Source organism: Rattus norvegicus, chromosome 19 (genome assembly GCF_036323735.1).
Source record: "Rattus norvegicus strain BN/NHsdMcwi chromosome 19, GRCr8, whole genome shotgun sequence".
Taxonomy (NCBI): domain Eukaryota; kingdom Metazoa; phylum Chordata; class Mammalia; order Rodentia; family Muridae; genus Rattus; species Rattus norvegicus.
In genome coordinates this window covers 65,347,615-65,375,102 of record NC_086037.1, presented here as the reverse complement: position 1 = coordinate 65,375,102, position 27,488 = coordinate 65,347,615, and the positions used below count along the sequence as shown (strand labels likewise).

Here is a 27,488-nt window from a genome sequence, read left to right as displayed (position 1 = left end):
CATGCTCTGTACCCCAACCTTCCCAGAATGAGCTATCGCCATCAAATGCTCACACACATTGCCTGTGCAGACTCCTGGTGCCCAGTGTCTACAAGGTCTTCAGAATGGAACAAGGTAAGGGCCAGGGTCTCCACGCTCTGGGAGACCAAAGCAGAATGTCACACGTTGCTTCCTTTTGCCCCTGCCGCGTGAGCTGAAGCCCACATCTAGAAATTTCTTCCAAGAAAGGACGGCCTTCTGGCTGTCAGGCCCTTCTTTGCTTTCCATGCGGGGTCTTAAGCAGAGAAAGTCCCTGCCTCATCCACATGGGTCCCTACTGTGTCTCTTTCCTGTCCTGCATTAGGTGTATCAGCTGATTGGCTGAGCACGGATCAGTGACTACTGCCTAAGGGCAGGAAGTTTCCACAAGGACACCTCAGCTCCTCTGGCGGGGTGGGGTCTCCACTCACACAGCACTGAGTTCACTCCAGGTGATCTACAGCAGAAGAGACACGCTCAACAAAATACTTGTTCACAAAACAAACAGGCTAAACCCACCACAGTGCTGTGGGGACGGACACCTCTGTGATGTCTCATCTGAGCTTCCAGAAAAATCTGAGTTCTTCAGACTGGTAACTCCAGCACACCCCCAGGGGGCTGAGAAGGCCCTGTGACTTGGTCAAAGTACCAGATGGAGACAGTGTTCCTAGATGTGGCCTGGGCACCATCAGTTTTTAGTCTGCTCCCAGGTGATTCCTGAGCTGACAAGCACTGGGGCTCTAGGCCAGAGGGTGAGCATGGTGAGTGGGGGTACGGGGGTAGGGGCACAGGGTGCTTCAGAGCCAACTGCCTGCATGTCAAGGCTTGAGGCAACCCGGTAAACAAGTAACAGAGACTGGCAGGGCCACAGAACAGGCATGCCAGGGAGGGAGGAAAGTTCAACTCTCACGCATCGGTTATCCCTGCAGGGCCTTGCCAGGCCAGGGTGGCACACTATTTCCACACACCCATCCTTGTGATTATCTCTGCTGGCCACCATTTGCTGACTGGGACAGAGACATACATATCTTTGGCTGTGGCTGAACCTGACACAAATTCGGGAGTCACACAGGGACACACAGGGAGCAGGAGGAAGAAGCTCAGGCAGCCACTGAGAGCAGCCTGGCATCGGAACCAAATGAGTCACAAGACCCAGCTCACCTTCAAAGTGGGAGAAATTGGGTTACAGGGCTTCACACTTCATGCCACCATCTAGACACACCCCACAGGCAGCAGCAGACTTGGGGTCCCAAAGGGACAGAGCGAGATGCTCTGGGTGGGCACGTGGGCACTGTGACTGTGGTGGTGTGGAGGTGATATTTTCCCATGTGGCTTCGACAGGACTCACATGCTCTTGCCTGCAGGTTGGATCTTGATAATCGTGTTGTCTTTTCCATGCTGACATGGGACTCAGAGTCTCATCTCAGGCCCTGAGCCTGCACCCTAAGTTCCAGATAAACCTAGTTTGGTTTTGAAACCTCAGGAACTCAAGCTCTATTTAATTCTATGTAATTTTCTCTATTACCGAGAATGACCCCTGATCCTCTTGCCTCCAGGTACCAGGACTACAGATGTGTGCCAGCACACCTGGTTTTTAAAAACATGTAAGATATCTATAGGAGAGTGGGCATGAAATAAACAGGGCTTCACTGTGCTGGAAGGGAAAGAAGGTCTCAGGCCTGAGGCTGAGATCTGCCTCCCAGGCCACCCCGGGAACCCTGGTGAGCGGTATCTGCAGGGCTGGAGGCCCCATAATTACTTGTGTCTCATTCCCCGAGGGAGAAACTTTGTTGCCTTCCATAACAATAACAAAGTATCAGAGTGGCTCTTAAGACTCAACTCTCACATTTCCTACCAGCCAGGCTCAGAAGTGTCAAGCTAGCCCTCCAAGATCACACCGCAGCTATTCTGACAGCAAGGCATGCTGCCCCCTAGAGCACTACCAGCCCTGGCCACCTCCTCAAAGCCCACGGATATTCTCGTTAAACACATCTCAGCTGAGCAGCATACAAGCCTAACAGGCTCCCGAGCCTGGATCACACAAGAGGGGGCGGGGCTTGCTGCTGCTCGCTCAAATTTCCAATCTATCCTACTTGGCAAGCGCTCACTGTCTGTGGGCTGTAGGAAAACTGGCTTGGTGTGGCAGGGTGGTGACCACTGCCTTCTGTGGAAGCCAGGGCTCTGCTCTGCCCTCACGCCTCCTGGGCCTGGGCAGCAGCTGGCCACTGTCCCAGGGAGGCCCTTAGTTTCCCAGCCGCCCCTGGCTTTGTTTACCCGGGCCCTTCCAGGCCAGGAACCATCCGGAAAAGGCGGTTAGGCTGGGAACAGCTGCCTGGCGCCTCTGAATGGCTCAGATGTGGTGCGCGGCGGGGGCCAGAGCCAGTACGCTGCCGCTAGGTGAATCGGCTGCCTTTAGAGTCACCAAGAGCAATTAAAACGAGAGGAAAAACAGCCAGGGTCCTCAAGAGGCACCCGACCAGCTGCTCCCTGCTCCCACCTCTCGGGCCCCTGGGGTAGCTCGGGCTCTGATTCTTGCCTGGCTAGCGCACGCCCAGCCACCTGCCTTCCGCAGAGTCAATATTGACAGCCCCTGAGCAGCTCTCCGGCTTGCCAAGGGTTGGGGCACGGGGAAGCAGAAGGCTCCGGATCTCCACTCAATTGCTGCGTGGAGAGATGAGATATTGCCTTCCTGACCCAAAACCGGAGTTCACAGCTGCAGTTCATTAGGCTTTTCCAGGAGGCCCAGGGAGAGGCCAGGGCTCACCTGCTGGCAACAGCTGCTGCCTGCCTCCCTCCCTCAAGCCGCCCTGGGCTCCTGCCCAGGCCTCAGGGCATGGGGTGGACTGCCCAGGTTGGTTGCCAGCGCTGCCCGGAAGGCCCTCCATGGCCCTGCCAGGAGGGAGAGGAAGTGACCAGAGACCTGGGTCCGAATCTCCTAGAAAGTACTAGAAGGTGATGGTAGTGGGTATCTCCCCTCCTGGATTCCTCGCTTCATCTCACTGGGTGGCATGTCTCCTACATGGTCCTGTAGTGTGACTGGGTACAGAGTAGATGCTCAGTAAATGCCCCTTCCCTCTTGCAACTGTAGCTGCCTTTGGAATGCCCACACCCCATACCTGACTGTTGCTTTAAAATGGTTCTCTATTCTGCATTAATGTCACCTTGAGAGCTTCTACAAAGATCCAGAAGGCCAGCTGAGTCCCAGAAGAGGGGCAGCCCACGCCTACATCTCACACAAGGAGCAGAGATGCCCAGCCAGGATTAATGGCTTTCCCAAAAAGCAGTGGTGCCGGAGGTCAGGGAGATCCTGCAGGCAATGAAGTCAGACAGATAGCCCAGTCTAGGGGCCAGGTCTGGGCTGCCACTAGGCTGCCTGCCTCTGCTCACTGCATCTCTGCTCTCGACCATGAAGCCTGTAAGTCATGCCTCAGCAGGTTCTGAGGTGTCCATGCTGTGACTCTGACCCACCACAAGAGCATGGCAGTTGGCAGAGAGAAGCTGTGCGACCCTCAACAGATCCCTTGAGCTCTCTGGGCCTTCACTGAGAATGAACCATATGGCTTGAAGGCTGTGCCTATGGAGGTGTGTGGGAGCCTGAAATCCCAGTTTAGTTTTCTTCTGTGTCCCTTCCTGTGTTTCAGACACTGGGAGAGGGGGAGAAGCATGGGGGGAAACGATGACAGACTGACAGATGGGACAGGGACAACCTGGAACCAATCTGGAACCCTGTGCAATCCGAGGTGGAGCACACCAAGTCTGGGTTACCTTTCTAGCCCCAAGGAAGATGCAACATGCTCAGGGCTGATGTGGAGGGGCCAGGGACTTAGGCACTGAGGACCCCACCTTATCCCTGGTCCTTGTCCTCACAGGATGCCCTTACAACTGCAGTTTCCAGGTGGGAAAACTGAAGTCTGAGGGGACCTGGACCAAGGTCAGATAAACATAGCTGAGATTTGAACCCTGCACTTAGGGTGCCCCAGCCTTCCACCACTATAAGCTTATGTAAACCCTGTTCTAGAGGCTGCTCCAGCCACTGGGGTCCTGTGATGGCTGGAGCTGGTGTGTGTGTGCGGTGTGGTGTGGGTGTGGAGGTTGACATTTCCTGACTTTATCAATCACTTTCTACTTTACTTTCTGAGGCAAGATTTCTCATTGAAGCAGGAGCTTGCTGGCTTGACTGGCTGGCCGGGCAAGCTGCAGGGATCCAGTGTTTTCCTCTTCCCTAGTGGTGGTGGGGTCACAGACTTACCACACACCCATCTTTCAGGTGGAAAAACTGAAGTCTGAGTGGACCTTTTACGTGGGTGCTGGGGGGAAATCGAACCCGGGTCCTCATGCTTGCATAGCAAGCACTTTCCTGACTGAGCCTTCTCCTCAGCCCCTGAGGAGAATCCTTACAGAGAGAACAGCCCCTGAGTATGGGGGTTGCACATTGCTCACCAGACCCCCAGTGTTGGTGGCAGCAAGCAGGTCACATCAGAGCTCAACTGATGCAGGGCCCAGAGCTGGAAGTGGGGGGCTATAGGCCCAGGGACCCACTCCAGGTCTTGGCTAAAATGAGAGACTAAAAAAGCTACACAGCCCATAAGGCCCTTGCCACAGAGAGATGTAGAGATGGCTCTAGGCTCTGGCACGGATGAGGAGGAGACAGGAGCTGTGCCTGAGAAGAACTGTATGCTCCTGCACTGACAAAGCCTGGGGAGGGAGGGTGCAGCTGGCCCTGAGGGAGCTTGTAACCAGAAGAGCAAACAGGCTCAGAAAAACATGCTCATCTGCCAAGGCTAAGGATGCCAGAGGCCAGGGGCAGGGCAAAAACGGCCTTCATAGGCCTCGCTCACCTGGCTCCACCTGAACTGGGGCTATCCCACCACCACCAAGTGGAGAAGTAGCCCCTGAGATGGCTCCCCATACCCAGACACCCTCCCTCTTTGCAAGGCCAGGGGCTCATTGAAGCCTTGATATCCATCTTGGACCCAGCACTGACTCCCAAAGAAGGGCCAACTAGCGAAGCCAGATCCCTGGCGAGGAGGCTGTCCCTTGCCTGGGCCTCTCTACGTTGATGGAGGTTCTGTCCTATACCTCATTGACCGATGGGAGCCTGAGGGGCCAAGTGCTTCAGCTCCTGCCATTTCTCACAGTCCAGGGCAGAAGCAGGAGGCCACCGGAACTCCTGATCTGGGCCCACAGTGGAGGGAGTGGTCAAGGCCTGGGCGACAGATCACTCCCAGAATGGCTCCCAAAACAGTGCAACTCCAGGTCCCATGGGGGATGGAGCTCTCTGGCAGGGTGATGTGGGGCTGTTGTGACAAAATGCTCACCATATGCATGCCAGGAATGGCTCCAAATGTCACAGCAACCAGTATTCAGGGTCTGGCAGGCAGGCAGTGAGTGAACCCATCTTACAGATGTGGCATTAACACACGGAGGTCAGGAGACCTGTCCAAGGACTGTAGTGACTTTGGTGTCAGCTGCGAGTTCCTTGTAGATGTCTCCAGAGGTATCTGAGGGGGTGGGGCAGTGGAGGGGAGCAGGCCTGCCTAGGAGATGGAAGTGGGGGCGGCTGAGGTCAGCTCCTCCCCCTGCTCACCCGGGGAGGGCCACTGCTGCTGGCGAGCTCCCCACGAGGCCAGGCCTCGCAAAGGAAGCAGAAATCTGTCGTTAACACTGTGCCAAACCCGAAGTGGCTGCTCCCGAGCTGCAATCCAATAAACGTGTGACTTGTCTATTTATCATCCGCGGGGCTTTTTATCACAGTGCAGATGGCTGCTACCTTTAGAAGCCTCGGCAGCCCGCTGCCAGCCGCCTGCCGCGCACAGCTTCACTCAACAGGATCTGGGCCTGCACCTGCGACTGACCCAACCGGGAGGGACCTGGGGACCACGGCTGGTCCTCAGCACGAGGGTGGCCACTGGGCATGTGTCAAGGTGGCCAGTGCTCTTCTCCAACCTCTCCACGGCGCTCACCAGCTGCCCCTTGTTGTTCGTACTCGTAGCTGCAGGGACTGATCTCAACTATGGCTGCACCTGGGGCCAGCCTTTAGATGGTGGCTGCCCCTGTGGGGAGAGGAAGCAAGGACAATACCCCATGCCAGGCAACTCAGAACATGCCCCCCCCCCAAACCCTACCTTGGGTCTCCCCAGAGAGTCAGGCTGGAAGATACAGCTGAGAGGAAAAAAAAAATTAAGGACTTGCACAGAGCGAGCAACTGGCTTCCCCACTTAGGTGGGTGTGCGTACAGCTACAGCAGGGGAGTCTGGGAATCAAAGGCCCTTCAAGAGCTCCACTGTGGGCATCGGGTTGCACCTGTGCCTGTGAGAAACTCACCAGCAGAGAGGTGGCAAGCACGCAGGAGGACTGCTCACAGGGCCAGTGGGAGGGTGGACCCCTGGGGAAAGGCAGATCCCTAGTCTCTGTTCCCACACCTGAGACATCTGCTTGTGAGCAGGGTCCCCTCAGGCTCCCCAGATGGTTCTAGAAGTCAGTCATAGTACACAGGGTCTCAACTATCCAAATCGCAGCTGTAGCTGTCGGTGTGTGTGTGTGTGTGTGTGTGTGTGTGTGTGTGTGTGTGTGTGTGTCATGTACACCTGTGTGTACTTGTGTGTGGGGTGGGGCTAAAGGAATTGCCACCCCACCCCTTAGAAGAAGTGAGGTGGTGGGGACACAGCACCTGGACGCTGTCGAATTGGAAGAGTGACATTTGCCCTTTGCTGAATCCCAGAAGCTACAACCTCTGGGTCCTCCTGCTACTTGGTCATCTCCTGAATCTCGTCATCTCTCCTTAGGCATGAAGCCTGGCACCCTGGGCCAGTTGAGGGTCCTAACGCCTCAGTTTCTGCCCCAGACCTCCCTTGGTAATGAAAGCCAAGGAGGGCTTTGGCCACTCTAGCTCCTGTGGCTGCCAGTGGCTCCCATGGTCTCCATCTTAAGCTCGAAACTAGAGCTTAAGGTTGGGGACCCAGAAGGTACTGCTTGGCCAGGGCTACACTGCTACCACACAAGGACTCCCATGACAGGAAGAGTGGGCAGTGGGCTGTGGAGGTGCACTGGGCAGGAGCTCATCATGATCTGGTGAGTTGCCCCAAGGTATTAGCACGTACCTCCCGACCTCATCTGTACACACGTTAATCCACCTTTCCAGGCAGGCCCCCTTTCTGTGCTAATACTGAAGGTTTTTTGCCCATAATAATGATAGAGTTTATGTAGATGCCACTGAGGCCAGGCAGGGACCTGAGCTCTCAGTTCTGACCCTGCCAGCGGTCCACTGGATTTCACAGCTGGAGAGGCAGCCACCGAGAGGTGGAGAGAACTGGCCTGGGGCCGTGCAGTGGGAGTCATGGTCCTAAGATGTTCACCTCTTAGGTGTGCAGGCCTAGCAGGGCCCTGCGTGCTTCTGAGGTGGCCACCCTACCTGAGAGAATCCTGTTGATCCTGAAGGGTGTGAACAGTAAGTGACGAGAGCCACCTGGACTCAGCAATCTCCTGGGAAAGGAAGACTCAGCTGTCCAAGTCTGGGAAGTGGGTTTTCCTTGGTGGAAAAGGTACTTTGGGCCACCTGTCACCTAAGAGGTTGGACCACGCTCACTGCAGGATGATGTCTGTCTCCAGCCCCCAGAGACAAAAGGGATGGCTCTGCCCTTAGTCACAAAGCCACCTGAGGAATGGGATGCAGCTCAGCTGGTGGGGACACACCCAGCAGGCACAAAACCCTTGGTTCCATTCTTAGAACCTATAAATTGGCTGATTGCCCATGCTTCTAAGCAAAGCATGTGGAGGCAGGAGGATCAAGAATTCAAGGTCATCTTTGGCTGCATGGCAGTGTAAGGACTGCCAGGGTCACGGCAGACACCACCCCCAACCCCCTGCTTATCACAAACAAAATGAAACAATAAAGTAAAGGAGCCCCCTCCCCCCATATCAGTCCATCTACTGTCCATGGGGCATCCAACAGCAGCCGTGCCTGCCACCTACAAAGTGTCGGTGACCCAGCCGCAGTGTGACAGCTGAATGTTCAGACATTGCCAACTGTCCCCTTGAGCGAGCAGGATCATCTCTCCCTGAAAGGATAAAAAGCTCATCTGAGGAACCGTCACAAAGACGCAGCTCTGACTGCACACGGACTGTGCTCTGGGCAGGTACATCCTGCAGAGGCCTGAGGGGCTGCGGGCTCCTAGGAAGATAGGCCTCAGTGGGGCACAGCCTAAGATGGCGGGCACATGACTGGAGGGTCAGGGGGTCCCATGAGGGGCATGAGTGCCCCATGGGGACGATCATAACCCCCACCCAGAGCTACATAGCGACACAGGCTGGATGTGGGATCCAGAGAGCAGAGGCCAGAGCCGGGCACTCCTGGGGTTCTAGGAGTGAGTTATGAACAGCAGACTTCACATTAGGGAGAGCTGGGAGCCATGTCCTAATAGACCTCCATCGACTCCCTGTACCCACTCCTCTGTCCCCTACTGGGCCCCGTGGCCATTTCCTGATTGACCTTAACATGTCAGGGGGCTCTTGGACCTGATGTGATCTTTGACCCCAGCAGCCAAGGAGTTAGCATGGTCTTGGCAATATCGACCTGGGGCCCTCTCAGGGTACACGACGGCCAGTAAGGGTCCTGTGACTGTCATAAAGAGACTTGGGCTTGGATTACTAACCCACCTCTAGCCCTGGCAGACATGCAGGAATCTTCTAGAAGCCAAGGGGATGCGTCCCTAGGCAGCTGGACCTAGTCTAGATAATGCTGGGCAGGCAGAACTATGCAGTGGCAGCCAGGGGGTCCCATGTAGCTAATAGTAAGCTTGAGTAAGCTGTGACTGCCCATCGCTTCCTCATTTGACAAATAAGGTTCTCAATCCAGAACCAGGCGGGAACAAGGCGAAACACAGGCCCCACAGTGTACCAGCAGGAGCTCAGGCTAGAAGGAGGAAGACAAATGTCAGGTGACAGCAGCTGGCTTGTCACTCCAGGATGGGTCCAGGATGGGTGTCAGGAGGAGTGTGGATGGCGAACGGTGGAGTCACTGTTCAGTGGGGGTGGCAGAGCTCTGAAGGGCGAGGATGGCATGCGTATGCGTGTCACGTGACTATGGCCGCTGCACTTCTGTGTTGAGTCACCTGCTGTGTACACGATAGTGTCAACCTACATGCATACATGTGCACACTGCTCACTTGTGTGTGTGTGTGTGTATGTGTGTGTGTGTGCTCCTTGTGAACGTGCATCTGTGCACATGCCTGTGGGGGTCCATGCTTATGCACATGCAGCCGTGTTACATAGGTATGTGTTATGTGTGTTAGAGGGTGTGGACTGCAGGCTCTCCAGACACCCACCCTCCTCCACAACTGGCTAGAAATCACGTAGGCCTCAGTGTGTGTGTGTGTGTGGGGGGGTCTTCCGTGTGCTCACACTCATGTGTGTGCATGTGTGTTCTTCTGCCTGTGATGCCTCTGAACAAATACACCCTCTACCCTGCAAGCAGCCGCCATCTGTCTCCCTGCCGCTTGGCCATTTGAACCGTTGTTTTGGGGGGTGAGGGGTGGAGACCTCCCTGCAGAGAGGACCAGATGGTGGAGTGGAGCCTTTCCCTCCTGGCCCTCCCTGTGGCCCACCCTGGCCTCTGGGCCACCTGGGGCACGGCAGGGCGCCACCCCCAGCCCTGATGCCTCAAGGCTGCCCTGACCCCTGGCCCCAGCTCCACCACAAGTGGCCTTTTGCCCTGGCCACATTAATCTCTGTCCAGGTCAGTTGGCTGAGGCAGTAGGGCAAACAGGGCAAGTCCCCAGGGCGTGCAGACAGAGTGGCTGTCGAGTGACCCTCAACAGCCCTGGCCCAGGGCTCCAGAGGGCAGAGGGCGGAGGGCAGAGGGGTGAGCTCTCATGTGGAACAGAACCTTCAGGGATCTGGAGGGGGAGGCTGCCTTGACCCCAGCAGGTCACCACTGCAGGTCAACTGGTTGTCTCTCAAGCAGGTCATACAGTGGCCCTGAGCAGCACAGGACCTCTAGCTCTTCACTGGCCATTTGAGGTTCCCTGGGGACTCTCGAGGCAGCTGTCGGTCACTCATGTAGTGTGTAGTTATTCAAGAGATAAATTGTTGAGGCCTTGCAGGGCACAGGATTCCCCAACCAACTGCATGCACTAAATTCTGATATCTCACTGCCTAACTGCAGAGCCTTGGCAAAAGGGCATCAACAGTAACTGGGCATTAACAGTAACTGGGCCTCAGTTTCCCCAGTCACACCCACATTCCAGGCCATTCAATGAGCTGGTGTGGATCGGGAGAGCCCTGCAGGCCTCCTGCTCAAGAACATCACATTCATTAAGGGATATGCCAAGAGGGGAGGGTCCCAGGCATCAGCAGAAGCAGGGCCCTGTCTTCTGCCAGGATACCCCATTTCCTTTCTACATCTCTGGAGGATGGGACCCAGAAGAACAGGATCAAAACTGTAGGACCCTGGGGGTGGCAGAAACCCTGAAGTCAGGTGTGTTGTTTGTTCCAGCCACAGGGGTGGGCGGGGCGGTGGGGGCAGGAAACATAGGAAGGCAAGAAAAAGGTCAGACAGCCATGGAGTACTAAGCAGAATCTTCTGTCTTCCTGAACAGGCTGGAGTATGGTGGCCAAGGCCCGGGCTCCTGATGGCTCTTTATAATGTATGCCCTGTGCCCAGCACGGACTCACTGATCCTCACACAGAACCCTTTCTCCCAGGAGCAGGCTCATAACGATCCAGGCTCTTGTACAAAGATGTTAACAGCTAAAGGGTCAAGAGAGGAGCAGAGGCCCTGCACACCACCTGCTGGCTAGACCTACCTAGGCCTGGAAGGAAGCTTCTGGAGAAAGGCACGTACGCCTGCATTCTTTTTTTTTTTTTTAAAGATTTATTCATTTATTATATATAAGTACACTGTAGCTGTCTTCAGATACACCAGAAGAGAGAATCGGATCTCTTTACAGATGGTTGTGAGCCACCATGTGGTTGCTGGGAATTGAGCTCATGACCTCTGGAAGAGCAGTCGGGTGCTCTTAACCGCTGAGCCATCTCTCCAGCCCGTACGCCTGCATTCTTAACAGGAGACACAGGCCCAGGCAGGGCAAGGGACAGGGCCCAAGAAATGACTGACAGGCATCCGGGCATCCGTGGGCTGCTCCTTCCTGGGCTCTGATCCCTCCCAAGTGTGGGTGGTGTGGGAGCTGGTTTCCGTTCTCCTGTCACCACTTCCCTCCCAGGCATCATATGGTCTCCTCCTCCGGACAGCAGGGGACCTGGCATTTGGGCCTCTGAGGGCTTTCTAGAAAAGAGATCAAGGGAAGGGGAGTGCTTTCCTTGAGGTCAACTCTCTGTTTACATATGAAAGGCCCCCATTTCCACCTCCTCGGCTGTTTAGAGGAGGGGCACAGAAGGTCCTGCGACCCCAGGAGTTCCCCCAGGGGGCTCTAATGAGGTGGTCAGATGGTAGGAAGAGACAGTGCGGACAGGCCCTTGAACAGGACACTAGCTCACCCGGTCCCCAACCCCCATCGCTTAATGGGGAATTTCATGGGTGTGGTAGCTTGTGAGACAAACTGTGCCCCGCCCACCTCTGCCATCTGTTCAAGGCCAAAAGTCACAGGGAAGGGGTGAATGAGGAGGGGAGGGACACTCTGGCCTGACCCCCTCCGGTCCCACACTCTTAGACCAGATGTCTCCAGCCCACCCCTCTGCCAGGAACCCACCGAGATGGATGGGGCTAGTTCTGGCTGGGCCGGGCCTGTGGCTCCCTCTGCAGTCACAGCGGAGCCTAGCAGCACCAAGGCCTACAGGAGTTGATGGCTGGCTCCTCTAGACAGCCTGCCTGCCACTAGTGGGTAAACTTTCTGTGTCCCCTCTCTCTAGGCTTTGAAGTTCGGGCTGTGTGAATCTGATCAGACCTCTAGTGGGCTCTAGGAGGGCCCATCCTACTCCAGAGTTTCATCTTTGACCCACGGGGGTAGCAAATTCTCCTTCCTTGAGGTGGTAGACTGAGTTATACAAGCAACATGCCTCAGACTGCAAGATGACATATTCATACTAGGGTGTGGATGGACGAATGATGGGCTTGCATACGGGAGCTGGAATTTAGGGTTAGAATAGGGCTAAGCCAGTGTCCGCTGTGTGGCCTGAGGCTCGGGTCTTGAGACCTGTGGTCAGTTTGTAGATAGCAGTAAGGGTAGTAGTATCTTGGGGCTGGAGAGATGGCTCAGCAGTTAAGAGCACTGACTACTCTTCTAGAGGTCCTGAGTTCAATTCCCAGCAACCACATGGTGGCTCACAACCATCTGTAAAGAGATCTGATGCCCTCTTCTGGTGTATCTGAAGACAGCTACAGTGTACTTATATATAATAAATGAATACAAAAAAAAGAAAAAGAAAAAAAAAGGGTAGTAGTATCTTGGTGGTGGGGGGCAGGGAACAGAAGATTTGAACAGATTTATTAACCCTGGACTGAGGGAAGGACCAGCCACCTTAGTCCCAACTTCTGAAAGGCTTCTGGAGGTAGAGATGTTTCACAGGAAGCCACCCAGCAGTCTCCACAGGGGACACAGCACCTACAGCACCTACCCTCACAGGCAGGACAGACAGGGCCCAGGGGAGTGGAGGCTCCTCTCTCATCCACTACAACACAGGAACCCCTCTGCCTGGTGTTTTCCTGTGTGGGACACTGGCCACATTTGTGCAGCCAGTTCTTCTAAGAGGCCAGGACACACTGTCTGAGCTGGCCTGGCCCACCACAGAGAGGAAAAGAGGTTTGTGCTCGCAGAGACAGCTGGGGCTTTATTTGGGAGGACTGTGAGCTACCACAGCATCCCACACAGTCTTGTCCCTCTCAGGTGACCCCCACAAGCCCACAAAAGGGAGCAACAGGAAAGCAAGCAGGCCCCGTCCCTCCAGATGTCAGGTGAAAGCAAGCACACGATCCTAGAGCTGTGACAGGTTTGGAGTCTCAGAGACAGGGTAGCGGCGGGCAATGCAGGGGCACCATCTTTGGATCTGTACAAGGGAAGCAGAGAAGCTGGTCCTGGCTGGTCTGCAACCTGCTGCCCTCAGCCTGCTGGGACCTTGCCTGACCTCCCAGGCATGAAGTACACAGAGAAGAAAGATGAGAGGCTTCACGGTCAGAACACTGAAACCGTCAAAATGCCAACATCTCTATTGTGAGCATGTGAGATACCTCAGGGGCTCATGTGACCATCCTTGTGGCTCTCTCTGGGAGTTCAGAAAGGGGAAGAGAGAGCAGCTGGAACAGCAGCAGCACCTCACAAGAACAGGACTACCTACCGAGCAAGACAGGCCAAGAAAGGCTGCCAGTATGAAACGTCACCTCCTGCCTCAGACACTTTCTGCCTGGAGCTGTGGGGTTGTTAAAGACATTCAACTCCATGGTCCTTGGTGTCCTTGTCTATAAATGTGGATAAGAGTCCCTTCCTGTTGGGCTGGGGAGAGACTCAATCAGTAAACTCCTTGCCGCAGAAACAAGAGAACCTGAGCTGAAACCCCAGAGACGGGTGTGGTGGTGTGTGCTTTTTATCCCAACTCTGGGAAGTCGGAGATGGAAGATGTGTGGCTTGCTGGCCAGCCAGTCAAGCCTATGAGTGAGTCGCACGCAGGCTTTCAAAGAAAAACACCCAACGTTGATCTCAGTCCCTTCCCATCTAAGGATGTGGGACATTTGCAAGGGATCCAGGTTAAGAGCACTGAGCCATGTAGGTAGTTGTCCTTGCCCGTCTGAGCTCCCAAGAACCACTTGGACCACATATAGTGGACCCAGGCATTCTCTAGGAGCTTCACAGGCTACAGGAATGAAGCACTGTCCCCAACCATCACAGTAAATCTTGTGACTGTACAAAGTCCTTCCCATCCCCAGGCCTCAGCTTCTCCTGGTGAGGGGTTGGGCCATAGCCAGTCAAATCCTGGTGCTACACAGTTTCCTCTCAGGCTCAGTCCTTTAGCACCAGAGATACAATTAAGCTTCCCCTCCAAGGGCTACAGAGCTCCTGACTTACACTAAGTCATCTAACAAGTTATCTTCCTGCCCAACCAACCTCTTCTGTGTATCTACCTATTCACCTAATGTCCCCACCATGCACAAGAAATCCACTACCACTGTCTGTTAGCCACCATAGCCCAAGCAACCTTCACCCACTGGCCACCACCTAACCTTTCTCTCCCTCCATCTATCCATTCATGCCTCCAAAGTCCAGTTGAATCCCTTCATTCAACTCACTTCTATCCATCCATCCATCCATCCATCCACCCACCCATCCACCCACCATCACCACCCTCAAACCCACTTCCTTCTAGACACGTGACCCTGGGCACCTGGAAGAATGCTGGGGAAGCAAGGTGATGGGGCCAGATCTCAGTCAATAGGCATTTCTCTCAGCTGCCACTTGTTTTTCTTTGTTATTATTTTTTGGTGGCCCTGGCTGTCCTGGAACTCACACTACAAAGAGTAGCCGGGGTTCAAACCTGCCTGCCTCTGTCTCTTAAACACTGGAGTGACAGGCATGTGTCAGGTCACCCAGCCAGGACTTGACTCTTGACCTTTTGCTCATCCTTGGTTCCCAGAAATCTCCCTGCAGGGGGAATCCATGCTCACACCCTCTCTCTGGGGTCCCATCTTAGTCAATGATAGAATGTTCCGGAAGCTTTGTGATCAACTCTGCCCTCAGTGCCTTCTTACCACACTCACAGGACTTTATTAATAGCCTATTAGTGGGTAATAAATAAATACATTTGGATGAGAAATCACCCAAGGGTGGTTGATGGGGGAGGAGGGGTGAGCTGGGGCACGGGGGTGGGTGTCATCTCCTCAGAGAGTGTCTCTCAACATCTGCCCAGGTGGGGATGCTTCTGCCGGGTCCCTGCTGTGCAGTGGGTCCTGCGCCCCTCCCTGAAAGCCTGCCTCTCATTAATCTTGATGAGTTTTCTGCTGAGTATTTTTCCAGGGCTTTCAAATCGCTCACTAATTGCAATTAATCACTTACTGAAACAGATGTCAGGAACAATGGAATGGGATGGTGGGGGCTTGATGAAGCTGTCAGGAGAGGGTGTGTGGGTGGCTGGGCACTGGGTGCTGCCCTTGCCTGCCCAGGTGGGCTGGGGCGAGCCTGCACAGAGGCTGGGACAGTTCTGAGAGAAGAGAAGCAGCCAGGTCAAGCAAGGATCAGATAGGAGACAGGTGATGCTGAGGGCTCTACATCGCCCCCTGGAGGCCAGAGCCCCCTACCCCACGTCCAACTCCCCAGAAGGGAAAAGATTTGGAATTGGGGTGAGGCCAGCCTACCAAACAGACTTGGGCTGTGTCTCTCCCTTAAGAACTGTGCTTTCAGAGTATGTCAACATTAGAGATCAGATCTGAGCTGTTGGGAAGTTGAGGCAGGAGGATTTCAGGTTCCCAACCATGCTGGACAATGCTGTAGGGGCCATCTCAAACAAAATCAGATTTAACAGAAGAATCTGGATTCCAAGATTCTCTTCAGAAAGGACTGAGGTAGAATTAGCTGACAGCCATGGCCCAGGGCTGACACAACCTGCATGCCAAGCTAGGTAGGTACTGAACTGTGTCAGAAACCCTCTGCTGGTCCTGGAGCAGGGGTTCTCAACCTGGGGGTCATGACCCCTTTGAGGTAGCATATCAGATATTTATGTTACAACTCACAACAGTAGCAAAATTATAGTTATGAAATAGCAATGAAATAACTTTCTGTTTGGGGTCACCACAACACGAGGAACTGTATAAAGGGTGGAAGCCTTAAAAATATTGACAGCCACTGCCCTAGGGTATCCTGGTTCTCAAGCAAGGCACAGAAACCTGGGTGGAGGGAGGCAGCATCAGTTTCCTACCCATGTACCTCACAAACTTGCTGCTCCTGGCCGCTCCTCTGGGTTGTGTTCTCCCTCCCACCCGCTGCCCCTGCACCCAGAATTCCATATAACACAGGCTATGTAGCTATGAAGACCTTGGACTTCTGATCTCTGCTCTCTGCCTCTCCATCCCCACCCCTGCCTCTCTTGTGTTGAGAGGACAGACAGGTCACCATGCCTGGCCACCATGCCTGGTTTATGAGGAGCTGGAGTTGGGGATAGACCCTGGGCCTTGGGCTTGCTTTGTGAGCACTCTATCCAGCAAGCCATATCTCCACTCCTCTCTGTGTGCCTCTGACTTACATCATTCCCTCCCGTGGCCCTTCATCTGTTCCTGCGTCTTCCCAACAGGCTCTAACATCCTGGGCTGCAGGGACTGTAACAATGTATCAAGCTTGTATGTGTGTGTGTGTGGGGGGGGGGGTCTACAACGCTAGACACGGCAAACTGGTACCCAGGAAGCAAAGTGAGTGAGATACCCATACCTTTTTCTTTGCTTCCTCCTCCTCCTCCTCCTCCTCCTCTTCCTCCTCCTCCTCTTCCTCCTCCTCTTCCTCTTCCTCCTCCTCTTCCTCCTCCTCTTCCTCCTCCTCCTCCTCCTCTTCCTCCTCCTCTTCCACCCCTCCCTCCCTGGTTTTTCCAGACAGGGTTTCTCTGTGTGGCCCTGGCTGCCCTGGAATTTGCTTTGTAGACCAGGCTGGCCTTGAACTCACAAAGATCTGCCTGCTTCTGCCTCCTGAGTGCTGGGATTAGCAGTGCGTGCCACCATGCTGGTCTGGCATTGCTTCTTACCTACGATGCGCTAAGCCCTGTTGGCAGTCCTGGGGACGTGCACTGAGCAGGACACCTCACTGATGGAGCTGGCAGTCCAGCAAGGAGCCAGAGAGCAAGTGCAGGCTTCCATGACCTTGTGCTCTGGGACCCAAAGCTGGAGAAAATGGAGCCAGAGAGGTCCTAGATGGAGAGTCCTGAGGTAAGAAGGAGGCGTGGTCAAAGCTGGGCAGTAAGGAGGCTGTGGAGAGCTGCGGAGGTGCAAGCTCAGCAGGTACAGAGGTGGGGGCAGGCTGGGATAGGGCTGAGCTTTGAGGAAGGAGACACAGGGAGGGTTGGAGGGTGTGGGGCTGGTCACACGAGGCTTAGGGGCCAGTGTGAGGACTCTGGCTTTGTCCCCAGAGATGAGGGCACCATAGTCCTGATCTAAACAGAGTGTGTCCAAGCTGCCCAAGAGCCCTGTGGGGATGAACAATCCTAGACCCTGCGCCCTCCAACTCCTAGAAGATGTTTCTTGGTAACCGTTTGGCCCTGTCCTGGTTCCTCCCAAGGTGTCCCTTGCTCTCCAGGTATAAGACTTTATTTATAAGACGTATGTCACATACAGAATTGGACCTTGCATATCTGGCCCAGTGGAGGTGTGCCTTGGGCCGTGTGAGCTGAGGAGAGGCAGGAGCTACTGGGGCCCCTCTGGGATCTGTTGATTAGATATGCACACAGTGAGTCCCGTGGCTTGCAGGTGTGGACTCCAGACCCGGGGAGTGTCTTGAACACATGGGTCACACTGTGCATGTCTGCCACGAGTTGCCGGATGGAGTTGTACTACATATGCACACACGCGTGCCACGGAACACTCGTGTGGGTCAGAAGGCAACGTTTTGGAAAACCACTCTTTCTTTCTATCATGCGTTGCCAGGGGATCAAACTCAGGCTTTGGGGGCAAGCGTCTTTACCCGCTGAGTCTTCACACTGGCAGAGGGAGATCCGCACCCCAACCTCCTCTCACGATAGCTGAAGAGGGCGTAGCCTCAGCACACACCCAGAAGACAAGGACGGCTTCCCCGTGACTGTTAGCGCCCGGGTTCACAAATCTTATCTTTGGGGCCAGAAGTATTTGCTCCTGATCACTAACCTTCCCCAGATGGCTCCTGTCATGCGTTACCACAACTGGGGTTGGGGAGAATTCAAATGGAGCACCCGGAAGTAGCAGCTTGTCCATCAGGCAGGTACGTGATCAGAGACTGATCAGTGGGGTAAGATTACAGCCTGCCCATCACCCCAGCAGTTGGGGAGGACACTCAGTGGGTAGAGCGTTTGCCTAGCATCCTACAAACCAGGCATAGCGCACAGCGAGAAGGCATAGCGTACAGCAATGAGCGGTGCTTGCACTCCTGTGATCCCAGCACTAAGAGGGTAGGAAGGAATCAAAAGCTCAAGGTTGCCCTTAACTATGAGTTCAAGGCCAGTCTGGGCTACCTTAGACTCCATCTCAAAAAGAAAAATAACCCCACAGGGACCCAAGTCCCCTTTCTGCTGAGGTGGGAGAATCAGGACCAGCAACTTCAGATGCCAACACTAAGCATACAGTACCAGTGGAGTATCCTGGGCACCCCACACCGAAGGGCATGTGCCGCTGTGACACCCAGTTCATAGGTGAGCGTGATGCCTGAAGCCACTATCCAGAGCTCCAGAGCTAGTGAGCAGTGGAATCTGTTGGCCTGGCTCCAAAGCCCCCCACCGCCCCAGCCAGCATCATCCTTTGATGACATCACCAACTCAGGCTGCACCAAAGGCAGAGCCAGGCTGAACCAGGCTGGCCCACCTGCTCGATCTTGCAGACACTCAGGACTCAGGGCCTTACCAACCTGCCGAGACTTGTGGCCCTGCTTTCCTTCCATCCATCCATTCTTCCATCCATGCAGGGTCAATGAGATGGCTCAGGAGGTAAAGGTACTTGCTACCATCCACCCACCCACCCATCTATCCACTCAGCAATTCATTTATCTACTCCTCAGTTTTCCAAACCAACTATCTACCCATCCACCCACCCACCTACCCATTATCTGTCCATCTACCCAATACCCCACCCTCCCACACCCACTTGTCCATCGATCATCTACCTGTCCATCATCTGTCCATCATCCATTCTTCCCTCCCCCACTCTCTCCCTCTCTTCATCATCTATTCAATATTTTACCTTTCTATTCCTTTATTTCTCCAAGCTTTCATCTGTCTAGCCATAAATCCATCTACCCATCCATCCATCATCCATCATCTATCCATCCACCATCATCTATCCATCCATCTATCCATCTACCATCATCCATCCATCCATCTATCCATCATCCATATACCCATCTGTTCATCATCCATCCATCATCCATCCATCATCCATCCATCATCCATCCATCCATCATCCATCCATCATCCATCATCCATCCATCCATCATCATCTATCCATCTATCATCTATTATCCATCCATCATCCATCCATCCATCCATCCACTCATTTTTGGAGAGAGCAGTTGGCAGAGTGGGTTATGATTTGTGTCTATCTAAAGAATGAATCCTGGTCATGACAAGCTGATCAACCAGATCATCCCACCTCTCCCTGCCTCAGTTTCCCCTTCTGAGGAAGAGAACAGCTATGAGCTCCAGAAGGCCTCAGCCCAGCTCACACAGGTCCTCACCTATCTCTTTACTTGCTATGGGTTCCCAACCAGCCTCAGTCTTCTCTTCTTTGCAATGGGAACTAAAAAAAAAAAGACTCTTTCCTGACATGAGAGGGCAGGAGCAGAAGCTGTACCACACGGTTCAGCACTCAGGCCTTGAGTGGCTCTGTGAGGGTAGCTGGCTCTCCTGTTTGGCATGGAGATGGTGCGGTGGCGGTGTCTGCATGACACTGTTTTTATAATCTCATCCCTGCAGCTGGCTTCCTGGGCACACTCATTAGGAGGACCCGGTGTCCTACACTTCAGGAGGTCATAAAGTGTCCCTGGTGACTGTCCCCTCAAGGTCACCCTTGCAGACCCATCCCAGAAGAACCTTCTTCAAAAGCCGGGCCTGAATCTGTGGGTCTTATTTCTTCCCCAGCTGCTTTTAAAGCTGTCTCCTGCAGGTACACACTTCTGTGTGTTTCCTTTTACCTGTGACACACCCCCAGCCCCACCCCGACGCCTGTCTGACAGTGCCCTGTGATAAATCCACTCTGTGAAGCCGCAGCACGGGCTCCTGTCCCCTGGTTGGGGGGGAAGGGCTGGCAGCTGTTTTACAGCTGTGACCATGAAGGAGGAGGCAGAGACACAGGATGAGGCAGGGATGGAACCCCACCCAGGGTGCCACCTCAGAGCTGAATGCTAGCGCACCCTGCCTGGGCATCCCTCTGTCTGCCTGGCTCCAGCTGCTTGGCAGGTGAGACGAAGCCCGCCTGCCACCCGAAGGGGCCCTGACACATGTTTAAATAAATATTCTTCAGCGACGTTGTTCCATATGTATGACTTCGTCGGGATGATTTTGCCGCTGATGGCTGAGAACGACAGCTGCGCGGGTCGTGCTGGCATCGCAGGCGCGTGGTGGGGCGGCGAGGGGGGCACCGCGGCATCTGGCGACTGGGAGGGGGGCGGGCAAGGCGCCGTGTGCCTGTCAGGGCTCGGCGTGGGCACATCAGCGATTCCGGGGGATGGCTGGAGCAGGTGTTTCCAAGCAGCCTGTTCGTAATAATTACTTTTAGATTGTTTTAAAGTGTTTGAGCAAGATCCTGGCGGGCTGGCAGGGAGGAAGGGGGCGGGGCTGGAAGGCCCAGCGGGTGAATCCCACCCACCTGCGGGCTCACGAGGGGCCTATGCCGCATGCTCAGTAGGTCCACGTCCACACATCCACACCCTGCCATCCTGAAGCCCAGGCCCGGTGAGCTGCTTTCAGAAGGTCTTGTCCCTTACCAGGGACCCTGTCTCCTTAGGACCCCTAAAGAAAGGCAGAGGTCAGGGCCAACTTGTTAAATATCTTATGAATTGCAACTCCCATTCCACGGACCTTTTTTTTTTTTTTCTTTCTCGGAGCTGGGGACCGAACCCAGGGCCTTGCACTTCCTAGGCAAGCGCTCTACCACTGAGCTAAATCCCCAACCCCCCATTCCACGGACCTTAAGGTACCACTCTCAACTAAGTAGGCCTGTCAGGGCACAGCCTCTGTCTACTGTCTCACCTGGGCCTGAGAGCCAGATGCTTGACTGCCTCTCTGGTGGATGAATGGACAGAACACAGACGTCCATGGCTGTCCCTGGGGATGGGTGCTCCATTCCTTTAGTGCAGGACCCCATTTCATCCCAACAATGTCTCCGAGAAGCTCTTGTCATCTGTGCTGAGTGGACATCGTGGGTCCTGCCTCACCTGTGTCACAGATGGACACCAGACTGGACTGCAGCCTGAGACTAAACCCAACGTGGGCCACAGGGGCTAGGGTTGACTTCCTGACCCTACCTAGCTTCTGCTACAAAATGTGCCTTAAAGACGAGCCAAAGGGCCTCATCTAGGGGACAAGGTACAAGGAAGGTCCCTTCGGGTGAGAGATCCAGCTCCAAGACACAAGAAGAGCCATGGGTGGGCGATGTGCTTATGTGCTTACAGACAGACACACACACACACACACACACACACACACACATACACACACACACACACATACACACACACGCATACACACACATGCACATTCAACTTGGCTCCTCCTCTCCTTGGCAAATGTCTGTTCACCTGGGCTCTAGCCTGACCGGCTCTGTGGTCTCTCCCTTTCCATGGTCTCCAACTCTTCTCTGATGGCTCGTTACAGGCTGCCACAATCCCCCCACCCCCAGAAGATGAGGCTATAGACGTGGCGTGGCCCAGGGTCTGCCCTATGGGACCCAGGGGACTGTTTTTCCAATTCAGTGGGTGTCCATGCAGATTTAGAAGGGCTCAACACCATTGCTCCTTCCCTGCCGAGATGTGTCTCCCCCTACCCCCAGCCATTTCCAGACTACTCAGTGAACAGAGGTGCCCAAGTCTCAGCCACAGGCTGGGTCAGGACTCTGGTGCCAGTGGTATTGCTTCTATGCTGTTCCCAGCAGCCTCTGAAAAGTAGCATCTGGGGTCAGCCCCACCCGAATGCCCCTTGGCATGGCTCTATGGTACCTGTGAAGTTTAGAGCTTGCCCGATACATCCAATAGCAGCGACTCTGGGGCAGCGCGGTCTGTTGTCAAGACAAAGCACTTGGGCAAGTGAGTGAGTGAGTGAGTGCCTAGCCCTGTCCTGCTGGAGCCCTGTGTAGCTGCCCAGTTAATCAGCTGTGCATATCCAGACATCTGGGGAACCTGTGCAGCTCCAGGCTCAAAGTCCCGAGTCCCCTCTGCAGCCCTGGGAGCCTCCCAAATTCTCCTTGCTCTCTGACCCCAGCTCCCCAAACACTCTGAACACTGGGGTTCTGGGGTCATTGCATCTGCAGTGACATCACCTAGTATGCCCACCCTCAAGCTTCCTGCCTCTTTAGGCCGTCTGGTCACCTCCTTTCCAGAGTCCCCGGCACAATGCCAGGCCAGGAGTGGCTGCATGAAAACCTGAACCATAGGACCCCCAGGCAGCTCTTGTCACTAGGCCTCCCGGGGAGGTGTGCCATCCCTCATTTAGTGGGTGAGGGGGGCACCCCCAGCTCCCTCCCCACGGAGTCTTTTACTGTCACTCTCGCTGAGCCGCCTCAGCAGAGAGGATCGTCCTGACAGCCTCCCGGCAGGACTCATCTTTTATTCATGCCAATAATGTCAACCATGTGTGCGCATGCTGCAGAGTCACTTAACCCATTAGAGAACAACCTTGGCAGCATGCCACAGGGAAAGCCGGAAGTGGGCACGACCTGGGCAGGTGTCCCCAGAGGGCAGCTGGACATAGGTCTACCTGGGCAGTACCGGGTCAGGAAAGGTCCCACACTTACTAGGTGGCAATAGAGGTACTGTCAGATGTCCAGGGAGGAGGTCCCAGGACATGACAATGACCTCTGGGGGTATGCAGGGACTAGATGAGAAAGCCTGAGCACCTTCCCTGAGGGTTCATGGTGACTGGCTCTTCTAGGGTGAAGGCCATTCCTAAGGGAGCTAGCAATCTGGAGACACAGCTGGCCTGCCACCTCCACCCAGGGGCAGCCAGCTAGATAAAAAAACAATCCATGGTGACAACCCTTTTGATGTGCACGCACCTACTCCAGGAGGAAACCACTCACGGGGCAGAAAAAACAGCAGTCACCGGAAATCCCACCTTCTCTCTCCTGACAGGTCAAATCCGCCTTCCAAACGTTTGCTGGCTGAATCAGTGGGATACGGAGGGCCCTTGTTTGAGATGGGGCCGTGCACTTTTCTGTGCCCCGGCTTGCTGGATGATGGGGTACAGAAGGAGGATCTCATGCAGGTGTCTAAACATTTAATCTTCCCACAGCCCTGACAACAGTGCTGTGCTCCCACCTGCAGAGGAGGAAAGTGAAGCCACAAGGCTTAGAGGCAGGGTGCCTAGTGCTGTGGCCTCACACACAGTAGGGGTACACTGGGCTCCATAGCACCCCCTGGTGGAAGCCATCTGCACTGTGGCCACCAGTGTGGGTCTCTTTCAACCCTCTCATTTCAGGTGTGTCTGCTGTTTCTCAGTTCCCTGTCCTTGGTTTCTGCCCGGCACTGTGAGGTACCCTCGGGAGAGGTTTGTCCTCATCCTGACTGTTGTAATCCTGTGGGTGAAACACACCTGGCACTGGGACTGAGAACCTGCAGCAGCAGGTAAAGGTCTTGCAGTGCAAGCATGAGGGCCTGAGTTCAAATCCCAGCACACACATGAAAACTTAGTGAATGGTTCTGGGTGGGGAGCAGAGACAGGCAGCTCCCTGGAACTTGCCGGTCAGTCAGCCTCGCCTACTTGGAGAGCCTCAGGCTCTGTGCGGACCTGTCTTAAAATAAACAAATAAACAAAAAACTAATGTGTTGGGCTGGAGAGATGTCTCGGCAGCTAAGAGCACTGGCTGCTCTTCCTGAGGACCAAAGCTTGGTTCCCAGCACCCACATGGCTGCTTACAACCACCTGTAACTTTAGTCTCAGGGGATGTGGTGCCCTCTTCTGGCTTCTCTGGACACCAGGTACACATGTGGTACACAGACATAGATACAGACGCCCATCCCTTCAAGATTAAAAGTTGATAAACTAAACAAGAACAAATTTAGAAAAAAACAAAATAAAAGCCAAAATTTGTGGTGTTGGGGTCAAGATAGACTTGAATGTCCAATGCCAACTGGATCCCACCAGGGATCAGGCAAGCAGCATATGTATGTTTATGTATGAATGTATGTTTGTAAGCATGTATGTATGTAGTATACATGTGTGTATATACATGTGTATGTACTTATATGTATATGTATGACATATGCATGCATGTACTATACATGTATGTATGTTGGTGTGTATGTATGTACTATGTATGTATGTATGTGTGCATGTATGAAGATATAAAAAAATACAAAGTGGATAGCAGCACCTAAGGAGTGATACCTAATGTCCTCTGGCCTCCACAGGTGTGTGTGCGCACATACACACACACACACACACACACACACACACACAAATGCACACACACACAGGAACAGAGGAAACAGAAACACACATACACACATACACAGATACACACATGCACACACACACAGGAACAGAGGAAACACACACACACACACACACACACACACACACACACACACACACACTACCCCGCAGCTCTGCCCCATCTGGACAGTATATACCCACAGCAGCCCTAAGCAGCTCTGTGAGGCCTGCAGGGCCCTGTCAGGGATCCCTACCCATTTTGGATATGAGCCCTGGGTTCTACAGGGTTTTTGCATTTAGAGACAGTGTTTCATGTAGCCCAGGATGGCCTTCTATTCACAGATCCTGCAGCATCCACTTCCCAAGTGCTGGGATCACAGTCCTGCATCCCCACATCGTTTGTGTGGCACTGGGGGTGGAACCCAGGGCCGTGTGCATTCTAGGCAAGGTCTGATCAACTCAACCAAGCCGCATGCAGTCCGTGGGTTTTTGTTTGTTTTGTTTAGCTGGATTTTTAGACAGAGCCTCCACCAGCCTGGAATTTACCTTGAGGCTTAGGATGGCCTTGAGCTAGTGAGCCTCCCGCCTTGCTAGTGAGTGTTGGGGTTGCAAATATATACCATCCCACACAGCCCTGTGGGTGTCTTTCAAGATCCTGGGTGATTATAACCGGGCTTGGGTAGAGCGGCCCCAGACCAGACAAGGAGGGGCACCCTGGTCCCACCCTCCACCCACCAATGGCCTCCACCCACCAATGGCCCTGCGGACATCAAGGCAGTGTTGCCACCCCAGAATGCCGCAGTTGCGAGGCGTCTCCCAGTCCCCAGCCTTGCCACCATCTGTGCAGCCAGGACAGCATTCAGCTCCAGACTTGAGTGTCCAGTGCCAACTGGATCCCACCAGGGATCAGGCAAGCAGCACTTGGGGGCCAGCCTTGCCTGCCAAATCCATTCCCGCCCAAAGCTCTCTCCTGGCAAGCAGACCTCCCGCAGACCCGCCAGAACTTGGAAAGCTCTACTGTCCTCCCTCGCCAATCTCTCCTCCGGTGCCGCCAGCCCGCTCTGAGGAGCCAGCAGCTTTGCTCAGCCGCCAACAGGCTTCTAGACTGTCCCCTGTCCCACATGCAGCAAGGGCTGCTGGGACAAAACCTGTAAAGGCTCAAGGCCAATGGCTGCATCCTTTCCGTGGTTCTTCCTTGAGATCTAGGATGACAAGAGGGGCCAGAGCCTGTGAGCGCTCTGGCAGGAGGGCTTCCTGAAAGAGGCGGGGCTTCTGTTTGGCTTGGTCAGGATGGGTGGCCAGGAGGGAGACTAAGGTGGACCAAGAGAGTGTGTTAGGCTGGGCCACGGGCTGCTGGCTGTGGAAAGGTGACTCTGACCCTGACCTTGGTCCTCCCATCTCAGCCTCCCATGTGCTGAGGTTGAAGGGGTGAGCACTGGCCTGCTGCACTTGTGCGTGGAGAGCACCAAGGCGCACACTTGATGTACTCCTTCTGTCTCAGGTTTGTTTTTAAGGCACACAGCCCGTTAGGATGACAATACATAGGCGTAGATGATGCCTACACGGACATGCGTGTCCTGAGGACGCCTCTGCCAGCCCTGGCCTTCCTCAGCTTCTCTCACAGCCACACTAAAGGCTTCTGGGTTCAGTTCTGGTAACTTTGGCTCTATAGATTACCCTTGCAAGTCCTGGACTGCAACGCCTGCTAGCTTTTAGACACTCAGGGACCAGCTGACCCCTCAATCGAAAAGACATCCGCTGGGCCTCTGACCTGTTGTTCAGTGGTGCTGAGCTGCCGTAGTCTGACAACTTCTGCTCTGGCTCTGAGAAAATCAAGGACCCACGGCCAGACCACTTCCATCGGACCAACAAACTCAGGAACGTTAGCGAAGGTCTGACTGCCGAGAGGACCTGTGGAGACCGAGGTGAAGGCTGAATCCTGCAGCTGTCCTGCGAACATGTGCGCCACCCTTACCAGGTCACAGGAAGCTAAGCTGGAGGTGATAAGACTCAGATGTCCATGTCAGGGAGAACATTTGGTATTTGGCAATCTCTAGAAATGGGGCAGGGGATGATTAGTGTGCAGTGCATAGACATAGGGTTCTGCTTGACACCCCTACAGGGCACACGCCAACTCCCCACCAGAGAGTATGCCCCAACACAAGGGTCACTGTGTTGGGCTCCTGCAAGTAAGTTTCTGGGTTTCCAAGAGAGCTGGGGTCTCCACATAGGTGCAAGCCGTGGGTTCTGGGATCACTCACTTTATCATTGGGGACAGGGAAAAGCCTTGAAGGGCACCCACCCACCACAGGGTGTGCCCAGCACCACCTTCAGCCAGCACCGTGCAGGGACCATCCTTACTGTGGTTCCCATACCTGCTGTCCGCCAAGAGCAGGCCAGACTGAGACCTCACTACCATGCCACAGACACTGCTCTCATCTGGGGCTCCTCGTGAGCAGACCACAGCCTGGAGCGGCACTGTGTTCAACCTTGAGAAATTAGGCTTGGCCTCCCCACCGCTCACCCCCACAAGGCCTCCCCCTCCAGCTCACCAGGAGCCCCAGTTCCGAGAGAGGCTCATATTTAATAACGCAATTTATATTCCGCTCTCAACATAAACTATTGTAAAGGCGCTCTAATGTAAAAATACATCTGGCTTGTCAATAGTTTATCTTCTGGATCCGCATCTAAATCCCTGGGCCTTTTTGACTTATGGCTGCGCCAGTGTCTAATGAATAAAAAGGCGCAAATTATAGGCCCGGCTGTAATGCTCATCATAAAATTAGACGATAGTTGCAAAAGCCGCATTCTCCTGCCCACAGCGCGCGAGGGCTGGCCATAAATAAAGTGTATTTAATGTATCCCAGGGCCGCGCAAACCTAGGAAACGGCGTGTTATTGCCCGGCCTTCCGCGGGTCCACCACGAGTTCAATGAAGTGATAACGGATCCATCATGGGGATTTATGCGAACTGTCTCCTTGCAAAGCCACGGCCTCAATACTGTAAATAGCCCACAATCCTTCCAGCAGGCCCGCCCGCCAATAAAACTGTCACGGCCGGGCTGGCAGCAAGCACCTTCAGGACAGGGGGAACAAGCTGTTAAGGTCTGGAGGCCAGCGGGGGCCGCATTGGGCCCCGCCCCTCTGCTGCACAGGGAACAGGTCTTCTTCCCAATGGGGCATATCCGGGTAACAGGATCCTGAGAGATGGGGGCTGAGGAG

General features: G+C 54.4%; 1 protein-coding gene and 1 long non-coding RNA gene across 2 annotated transcripts in view; both read right to left on the bottom strand.

Moving 5' to 3' along the window:
- Positions 1-27,488, bottom strand: part of Gse1 (Gse1 coiled-coil protein) — a 355,506-nt gene that overhangs the window by 163,081 nt on the left and 164,937 nt on the right. The window lies entirely within an intron of this gene.
- LOC134483396 (uncharacterized) lies at positions 11,163-26,029 on the bottom strand. Its single transcript, XR_010060267.1, has 3 exons — positions 20,486-26,029; positions 18,531-20,372; positions 11,163-11,299 (listed from the first exon to the last, which is right to left on the bottom strand). It is a non-coding gene; the product is annotated as an uncharacterized LOC134483396 (long non-coding RNA).